The 9333-nt window shown below is 41.1% G+C and overlaps 1 pseudogene; it reads left to right on the top strand.

The window, feature by feature from the left end:
* The first annotated feature begins 6920 nt into the window (after positions 1-6920).
* On the top strand, positions 6921-7595 carry LOC119321802 (annotated as a pseudogene).
* The last annotated feature ends 1738 nt before the right edge of the window (positions 7596-9333 follow it).

Here is a 9333-nt window from a genome sequence, read left to right on the forward strand (position 1 = left end):
GTTGGATAGATATACGAAAACTTGTTGTTCGACCAATCTATCGGAGGAGAGGTCGATCACTTCTTTCTGTGTATGTTCATGACGATCCTCTGTACTTAATGGTCTAGCATGTCGAGTCCTCTCTATATGTATAGTTGCTACCTCTTGAGCATTGCGTTGGTTTTCCCTTGAAGAGGAAAGGGTGATGTAGAAAAGTAGCATAAGTATTTCCCTCAGTTTTGAGAACCAAGGTATCAATCCAGTAGGAGGCACCATGCAAGTCCCTTGTACCTACACAAACAAACAAGAACCTCGCAACCAACGCGATAAAGGTGTTCTCAATCCCTTCACGGCCACTTGCGAAAATGAGATCTGATAGACATAATAAGATAAGATAAATATTTTTGGTATTTTTTATGATATAGATTGGAAAGTAAAGATTGCAAAATAAAGTAGATCGGAAACTTATATGATGGAAGATAGACCCGGGGGGCATAGGTTTCACTAGTGGCTTCTCTCAAGATAGCATAAGTATTACGGTGGCTGAACAAATTACCGTCGAGCAATTGATAGAGAAGTGCATAGTTATGAGAATATCTAGGCATGATCATTACTCCTGCCTGCATCTACTACTATTACTCCACACATCGACTGCTATCCAGCATGCATCTAGAGTATTAAGTTCATAAGAATAGAGTAACACATTAGGCAAGATGACATGATGTAGAGGGATAAACTCAAGCCATATGATATAACCCCCATCTTTTTATCCTCGATGGCAATAATATAATATGTGCCTTGCTGCCCCTGCTGTCACTGGAACCCAAAGGTTAAGCACTTCTCCCATTGCAAGAAAGGTCAATCTAGTAGGCCAAACCAAACTGATATTTCGAAGAGACTTGCAAAGATAACCAATCATACATAAAAGAATTCAGAGGAGATTCAAATATTTCTCATAGATAAACTTGATCATAAACCCACAATTCATTGGATCTCAACAAACACATCGCAAAAAAGAGTTACATCGAATAGATCTCCAAGAAGATTGAGGAGAACTTTGTATTGAGATTCAAAGAGAGAGAAGGAGGTCGGTCAGGGGAGCCACGAGGGCCCACAAGGGTGGGGGGCGCGCCTACCCCCTAGGGCGCGCCCTCCTGCCTCGTGGCCGCCTTGGCTGCTTCTTGACGTCCACTCCAAGTCTCTTGAATTGCGTTTGTTCCAAAAAGATCGCTCCCGAAGGTTTCAGTCCATTTGGACTCTGTTTGATATTCCTTTTCTTCGAAACACTGAAGTAGGCAAAAAAAAAACAGCAATTTGGGTTGGGCCTCCGGTTAGTAGGTTAGTCCCAAAAATGATATAAAAGGGTAAAGTAAAGCCCATAAACATCCAAAACGGGTAATATAATAGCATGAAACAATAAAAAATTATAGATACGTTGGAGACGTATCAATATGGTACGTAGCGTCGACCAAGCACGGAGATAAGAGAGGACACTTCTCTCTATTAGCTAGCTAACACAATATATGAAACCCCTAAATTAATCCTACAAAAACCCCAAAACCACCAACCCCCGCCCCCCTTCAAAAAAAACCCATCCCGTGAACTGCTGACGCGTGGAAGCCTTTTGGTCCCGGTTGGTGGCACCAACCGGGAAAAAAAGGCCCTCCTGCCTGGGCAAGCCGCAACGGCCACGTGGAGCCCCATTTGTTCCGGTTCGTGGGCGAATCGGGACTAAAGGTATTGGGCTTTAGTACCGACCCTTTAGTCCCGGTTCGGCAACCGGGACAAATGGGCCTCATGAATAGGGACAAATGGGCCTTTTTTACTAGTGTAGGCAATAAATGGTATATATGACAACTGGGATTATCATAATCACCGCCCACATCACAGCTTATATTATGAAAATGTTTGAATGGTAAATCAAATTATATAATTTTTAAGAATCTGGCGGCATGAATTCTAGGATGTCAAGTACGTTGAAAAAAACCGTGCAATATTTTCCTAGTTCGCCACACGAAAATTCAGCTGATTTTGTGTATATTAAAAATGTGTAATTTTAATAATTATATATGCTCGAAGAAACAAGAATTTAGTTGCAACAAAAGACACTATGGACATAGTGGGGATCCGAATGCACATTGCCGGTTGGATGGTGTAGGAGGACATCCCCTAATTGTAAAAAAAAAGATCATTTCTACAAGACACACACTAGTTGGTACATTCTTAGACTTCCCATCAATGACGATTGATCACATATATTTTGGAGGAAGCTGTGATGTGGTACAACACTAGCTAGCTAGCTAGCTGGTTTTCCAAATGAGCAGTGAGCACTGACCAAACTAAAGTGCTAACTGCATCAGATAATCTTTTCCAAAGGGAAAGAAAGATGAGAGATACATCACTCTTTGCCCAAAGACATAAAACGTGTGAATCAGAGCAAGCCGGAGAAAAAGCAACATCTATTTATATATAAAAAGTGCTTGACGGGCTCACCAGAAAAAAGAGAATTTCTTAGAAAATTCCACAAAAATCAAAAGCATCCAGCCATTTATTTAATACACTAAAAATTTACAGCCATTAGATGTGTTTTAAGTGAAAATAATTACCCACCATTGCCATTATGAGAAAAAACATAACATTCACATAACTTTAATATCAATTCTACATAGGTGACGTGACTTGCATAGGTTTTCCACACACATGAAAAAAACTACAGACATGCGTGAGTGCCTTGGACTTTCCTCCCAAATAATGAAGCTGCATGTATGACGTGGAATGAGGAAAAAACATCATTTCGTTAGTCCATCTACCCTAACTTTTCCTCCTCACGCTGACACGCTCTCGGTGCTGCCACCGCCGCCGCCGTTCAGCCCTGCAAGGATCTTTAGCTTCATCGATGGTAGGTAATGAAACATCCAAGAGCTGCACTTTCGTGGAACCTCTGTGTTGCTCTCTGTTATGAGTCTGTAGTATGGTATGCACATCAGGATAAACGACATTGCAATCTCACCTGATGCATGGATCCATAGATCTTTAGCTTTTTAGTAGATGCTTGATCGTGGAGCTAGGTACTTGTACGTGACAGTTATATGTTTTAAAAGCTCCATCTATTTTTGTATAACATATACAGCATAAAATCTCTTGTCAGCATCGGCGTCTATTTATATATAAAAAGTGCTTGACGGGCTCACCAGAAAAAAGAGAATTTCTTAGAAAATTTCACAAAAATCAGAAACATCTAGCCATTTATTTAATACACTAAAAATTTACAGTCATTAGATGTGTTTTAAGTGAAAATAATTACTCACCATTGCCATTATGAGAAAAAACATAACATTCACGTACCTTTAATATCAATTCTACATAGGTGACGTGACTTGCATAGGTTTTCCACACACATGAAAAAAAACTACAGACCTGCGTGAGTGCCTTGGACTTTCCTCCCAAATAATGAAGCTGCATGTATGACGTGGGATGAGGAAAAAACATCATTTTGTTATTCCATCTACCCTAACTTTTCCTCCTCACGCTGACACGCTCTCGGTGCTGCCACCGCCGCCGCCGTTCAGCCCTGCAAGGATCTTTAGCTTCATCGATGGCAGGTAATGAAACATCTAAGAGCTGCACTTTCATGGAACCTATGTGTTGCTCTCTGTTATGAGTCTGTAGTATGGTATGCACATCAGGATAAACGACATTGCAATCTCACCTGATGCATGGATCCATAGATCTTTAGCTTTTCAGTAGATGCTTGATCGTGGAGCTAGGTACTTGTACGTGACAGTTATATGTTTTAAAAGCTCCATCTATTTTTGTAAAACATATACAACTTAAAATCTCTTGTCAGCATTCGAGGAAGGATATGTAGCCGGTCAGCATTGTGTCCAACTACGTGAGTAAGACCATGGATACTGTCACATGTAATGGCATGCTTCGAAGATTTTTTTGTAACATGTTTAGGTTGATGCTAAGTTAACACAAGCTTTTCTTTTTTCTACGAAAATAAAGGCAAGTTGATGTCGTTCTTTTCATGTGCAGCGTTTTCTTCTCTACAGACATTAACATTGTAGTAGTTGAACCAAACGGTGAGAAAACGAGAACCTTGCTTTTATTTCATTTTATTATCATTAGACACTACATGCATAATATATAATTGTAAACCAGCCTAGCTTCTCACTTAGCACAAATACATACGTCTCTATAGGAAGTTTGGGATCTGTTCTACCTCTCTCCAGTTCAGCTTTCATATGATTACGACAAGCTCTACCATGCCGACATAATTCAAGCAATTAGTGTTCGAGGTAGAATACTACAGTTAGGATTTTCTGCATATGCATGGTCAGATACATTCTCTTCACATCGACGGGTGAATTTATTCTATTAGAAATTCGTGAGCTATGTAATGGTTTGTGTACAAGCTATGCATATTGACTTCAGATTTTTAGTAGATGAAGCACCAGATCCACACGGAGATGATCATTTTGATGGAATAGTGAAGAATCAGATCTATTATTCTATTACAGATATCTTTACTTGGTTGAGATTTGCTGACGATAAAAAAGGAGGCCCACAAGTGAATATGATATATTGATTTATATGGTAATTAGTTCCACGCCAGCAATGATGCTCTTCAGTAGGTAATGCATAATCACGTTGAAGTTTCTCACAAGTTTACAACCTTCACATTTTCACTGTTTTTCTCATACCATACGTCTCTACAGTGTGTGGACATAATTTAGATCATCTATATGATGTTGCTCATCTTTCAGGCACAAAGTTTGTGCTATAGCCTATAGTTAGTCATCATTGGATTTTTTAAGAGGAGTCTCTTCTTTGTCATAGTTCCTTATCAGGTTATAACCTATAACTCACTCGATCTAAGCCTTTTCCCATTACAACGCACATGTTAAATTAGGACCAGCTCCTAAATCTTTTTAGTCATCATAGTATTTACTATCATAATAATGAATTCGTATTTATTACTAGAAGAATGAATTTACGTCGATATATAAGTGACACGTGCACTGAATTCGTATTTATTACTGGAAGAATGAATCTACATCAACCAGATATATATAAAAGTGACATGTGTACTGAGATGTGTGAGAAACATTGCTGCATAAAGTGTCAAAGTATAGGTTGGGCCAATTACATTATTAGATTCTAATATAAATTGACCTCACTCTTTTAATACTCTTGGCTGGCAATATAGTTGTAGATTGATCCACCTTATTACAAATACACTGCCTTTGTGTTAAACAGTTAAAGTAGTATGTAGCTAGGTCATTTAATGAAGGTCTGGTAGGTAAACAAATGACTTTTGATATTTTTCAAATGTTTTTATTCGTTTTGTTATAAGAAAATCACTTCAACCTCAAGATGTCCCTTTTTCAAAGGAGGGAGGACTGTTCAATATCTTTCATCTAGCGTAAAAAGGGGCTACACTTTAATGTACAAGTGCCATAAGTCGTAAAGGACCACGGCTACAGGAGAGAACTGGTCCAAGATGAGTAGTTTATGCACAACAAGTGTGAGAGGGGCTACAAAGATAGCTCCCTCGAACAAAATATTCCATGTCGTGAAGGAGCGATCCTGATGTTTAAAGGTAAAATTGTATCTCTCCACTTAAATATACAAAAATATATAGATGAGACCATGAAAAAAAGCTAGGCCCACGAATATTTTTATTGATGGATAGAGCATAGAATGAGTACCGATTTTTTAATGAAAATTCATTGACTTGCATAATTTTAACAAACCCTAATGTTAATGATCTATAATAACAAACCAAAATTAAATACTCTAAAAAAGTTCAGCTTGCGCACATGAATTAAAGATGTATCTCGCCCATGTGACATTCTATTTAGCATAAATTTGTGATGGCCATAGAACTTTATTATTCCTGCCACATATAATTAAATAAGTATATATATGCAAACATAATTTTTATTCAAGAGAACTTGTGACAGACTAAAGAAGGTGCCCTCGCATTGTGGGGGCCACTTAAAGATAAAACTATGTTTCTAGCTAAGAGAAAACCATGTTTCTAGAGGTCTTATATTTGTAAATTACATCACATTTGGTTCAAATTTTGGTAGAAAACTAAAATAATATGTTCTCACTATCGAACTTCACAAAATCTTGCCCGCGCATCGAGCGGGTCACTTTGCTAGTTGTCACAAAGAGAAAAGGAGAGAAAAACTTTGTCACAAAAAGATAAGGAGAAAAAGCTACTACCTAATACTCCCTACATTCAGAATTGTAGTGCGTGTATTTTTTTTGGCTGAGATTCCAAATTGCAGTGCGCATTTGCAGCCACATGCATGTTTGGACGAAACTGACCCTGCTTTAGAATCTCCTCTCCATAGTGCGTAGGATAGGCTGCTCCAGCGAGTCTGTTTTCGTCCATACTACAATATCCATGTCATGCATTGGTATTGGAGCTAGAATGTATGCGCACTAAAGAGGAAGGGAGTACTTATTTTAAACCTGAGCATCTATAGAGGAATAGGGAGTACTTAGTTTAAACATGGGCATATATGCATTCCCGGTTGAGCTTTGGTTATATAAGGCGTGCTCAGTGAAAAGTGAATACTCGTCGATCAGTCGATCGGGAGGAGAAGCTAGGCATGTCGACCGATGCAGGGAAGAAGGTGTACGTTGTGGCAATGGTGATAAGGGTGATCTACACCGGCATGTACGTCGTCTCCAAGGCGGCCTTCGACAGCGGCATGAATACCTTTGTCTTCATCTTCTACCGCCAGGCAGCCGCCAGTCTTCTCTTGCTACCCCTCGCCATCCTCCTTGAAAGGTAATTCACTAACTAATTAGTCAAGCATGAAAGGTAATTCAAGCTTGCTGGCGTTGCGCTCTGTGTCGCCGGGGTCCTCGTCATCGCCCTCTACGCCGGCCCGCCGCTCAACCCCCTCAACCACCACCGCGCCTTCGCCGCAGTCATGGCCGGCGGGAAGCAAGGGGATTGGATGACAGGCACGTTCCTGATGCTCCTGGCCAACCTGACGTGATCGCTCTGGATCGTCCTCCAAGCACGCCTCCTCACGGAGTAGAGTACCCCAATAAGTTGCTTGCCACGACACTGCAATGCCTGCTCAGCACGGCACAGTCCCTCGCCCTGGCGGCTGTGGTGACCGCTTTCGGGAACGACATGTCCGTCGTGTGGAAGCTACGGTTGGATGTGGGGCTCGTCGCCGTGGCCTACTCCGGGTTCGTGGTGACGGGGGTGTCCTTCTACCTGCAGGCGTGGTGCATCGAGAGGCGAGGCCCCGTGTTTCTGGCCATGACTAATCCGGTAGGGCTCGTGCTCACCATGTTCTGCTCCTCCTTCCTCGGTGAGGTCGTTCACCGAGGCAGCGTCCTTGACGGGGCGCTGCTGGTCGCCGGGCTGTACAGCGTGCTCTGGGGGAAGAACAAGGAGCAGAAACAGGCACCGCCACCACCCCCGCCGCCTAGTCTAGCTCCTGCATCAGCAGCGTCCGCCGTGAAACAAGGATGCTGTAGTAGTAATGCTCGTAATGGTGACAAGGAGGGTAAGATAAAGTTGGAGGAGAAGAATGTCAAGATGGCTTCACAGGTGTAGCTACGAAATACAGGGCTCTCTTACCGGCATGCATCAAGCAGGTCGGCCACGAGGAGTTGTTAGTTTGACAGAGACTCTTGAGTGAAATGTATAATAGTTCACCCATCTGAGCACGAGGAATATTTTACTGGAAACTTTATTAACGAACATCTAGTAACAAACTAACGAACGACCTACGTTCTGCCCCTTTAGGAGTAGAGAAGATCTTTGTGGTTTAGTGTCGGTACGAGAACTCACAAAACAGACACATGCTATGTAATGAGAATTTTGTGTAGCTCAACAACAAGCTCTTTGATCATAGTATAATGTGTTTTCCATATAGTCTTCCTTGTCCTCGCTCTGTTATGGTGCTTCCTTTATTTCTCCATTTGACCTCTTCCTAGAGTTTATGTGCCACGAGTCACCACAGTCATCTTTGCTCATCCAACATAGAGTATAATCGGTTCCATTGCGCATTATCCTGCTTTTTCTCTGAGTAATGGTAGACGTACGTAAACTAACGTAAGGCGTAACAGAAAACATGGATACTCGCTATTGGATCAAGGGGGTGGGAGGGGCCCACACCTGTGAAAATCAAGGGGGGGGGGGGTTGATTTGTTAGGCAGGTTACTTAGGATTGAGTAGATGCATTACGTAGGTGTAGCAATTTCATTTTTCTCTGCTAGGAGTGCACAGGTCGGCCCTTTTGTGCGATGACACATATCAGTCAGTTGAGATATTTGTGTTTTAATTTTAGTTTGGTGGAAGAACCTTTTGGAAGTGGGAGTATGTATGCACACTACATTGAGCGCAACCCCAGAAGGTTGAAGATGATCTCGTTTTCTCGGTCCAAGGAGAAGCTTCGAGGCTTGCATCTATCGGGCCAAATAGATTATTTAATTATTCCACAAGCATTCATGGGATGTACTTTTTTTTATTAAGGTAATGTGTCCCTACACATCTCTACAAAGCGATAACTCTTTAGTTGTACATTGGTGGGTGACGTATTAACTTGCACTCATCTATCTTAGAAGTTGGCTTGGGCATCTGTGTTCAACGTGTTAACTTCGCAGTTGTACTGATCTTGTTTTTTGGTGATGCCCGTTATGTGTTGGTAAAGTATTCATGACAAAACTATTTACTGTTATTTTGTCCACATGTCTCAATGCCCCTCCTACCCACAAATACGAGGGACGCGTGCCACCAAGAGACAAAAGTTCCGGTCCATTGTGTAATGCCCTTATGTGGGACTAATGTTTACATTTTTTTTCCACACTGCATAACAAACATGACACTATTGCGGAGTCCTAAGTACTTTTCTCCAAGAATGGAATTCGGAGGGTCGAGGGGGGCTACTTGGAATCCCTTGTGCTATGCAAGACATTAGGTGCACGTGTCTAGTATATATATGCTTGACATGTACTCCCATTTTCTTAGCTTCACACCATTAACCTTCTTTTAATCTTGATGAATGAGTTGCTTGGAAACACTTTGGCTGACCCATAAACGAGGATCTCACCAAAAAGTCAAAATTTGCACTTTCATCTAGAGTATAGCACCAGTCATGTAAGTCACATGTGTAAAATGTATAATGCAACTTCTAGATGTTATTTAAAAATTAAAAATGATAGGAAAAGTTGTTAGGTGAGTTTCGATGAAGCACTAATGTGTGAGCAATGCTATGTGCACTTCTTCCATTTCCATAAAGTTGGACTCCACAAAGCTCTAGCTTAAGTATAAATGACTATCTCCTTTACTTATAGGGAAGAATGCCAATG

The sequence above is a fragment of the Triticum dicoccoides genome, chromosome 6B (assembly GCF_002162155.2).
Source record: "Triticum dicoccoides isolate Atlit2015 ecotype Zavitan chromosome 6B, WEW_v2.0, whole genome shotgun sequence".
Lineage (NCBI taxonomy): Eukaryota > Viridiplantae > Streptophyta > Magnoliopsida > Poales > Poaceae > Triticum > Triticum dicoccoides.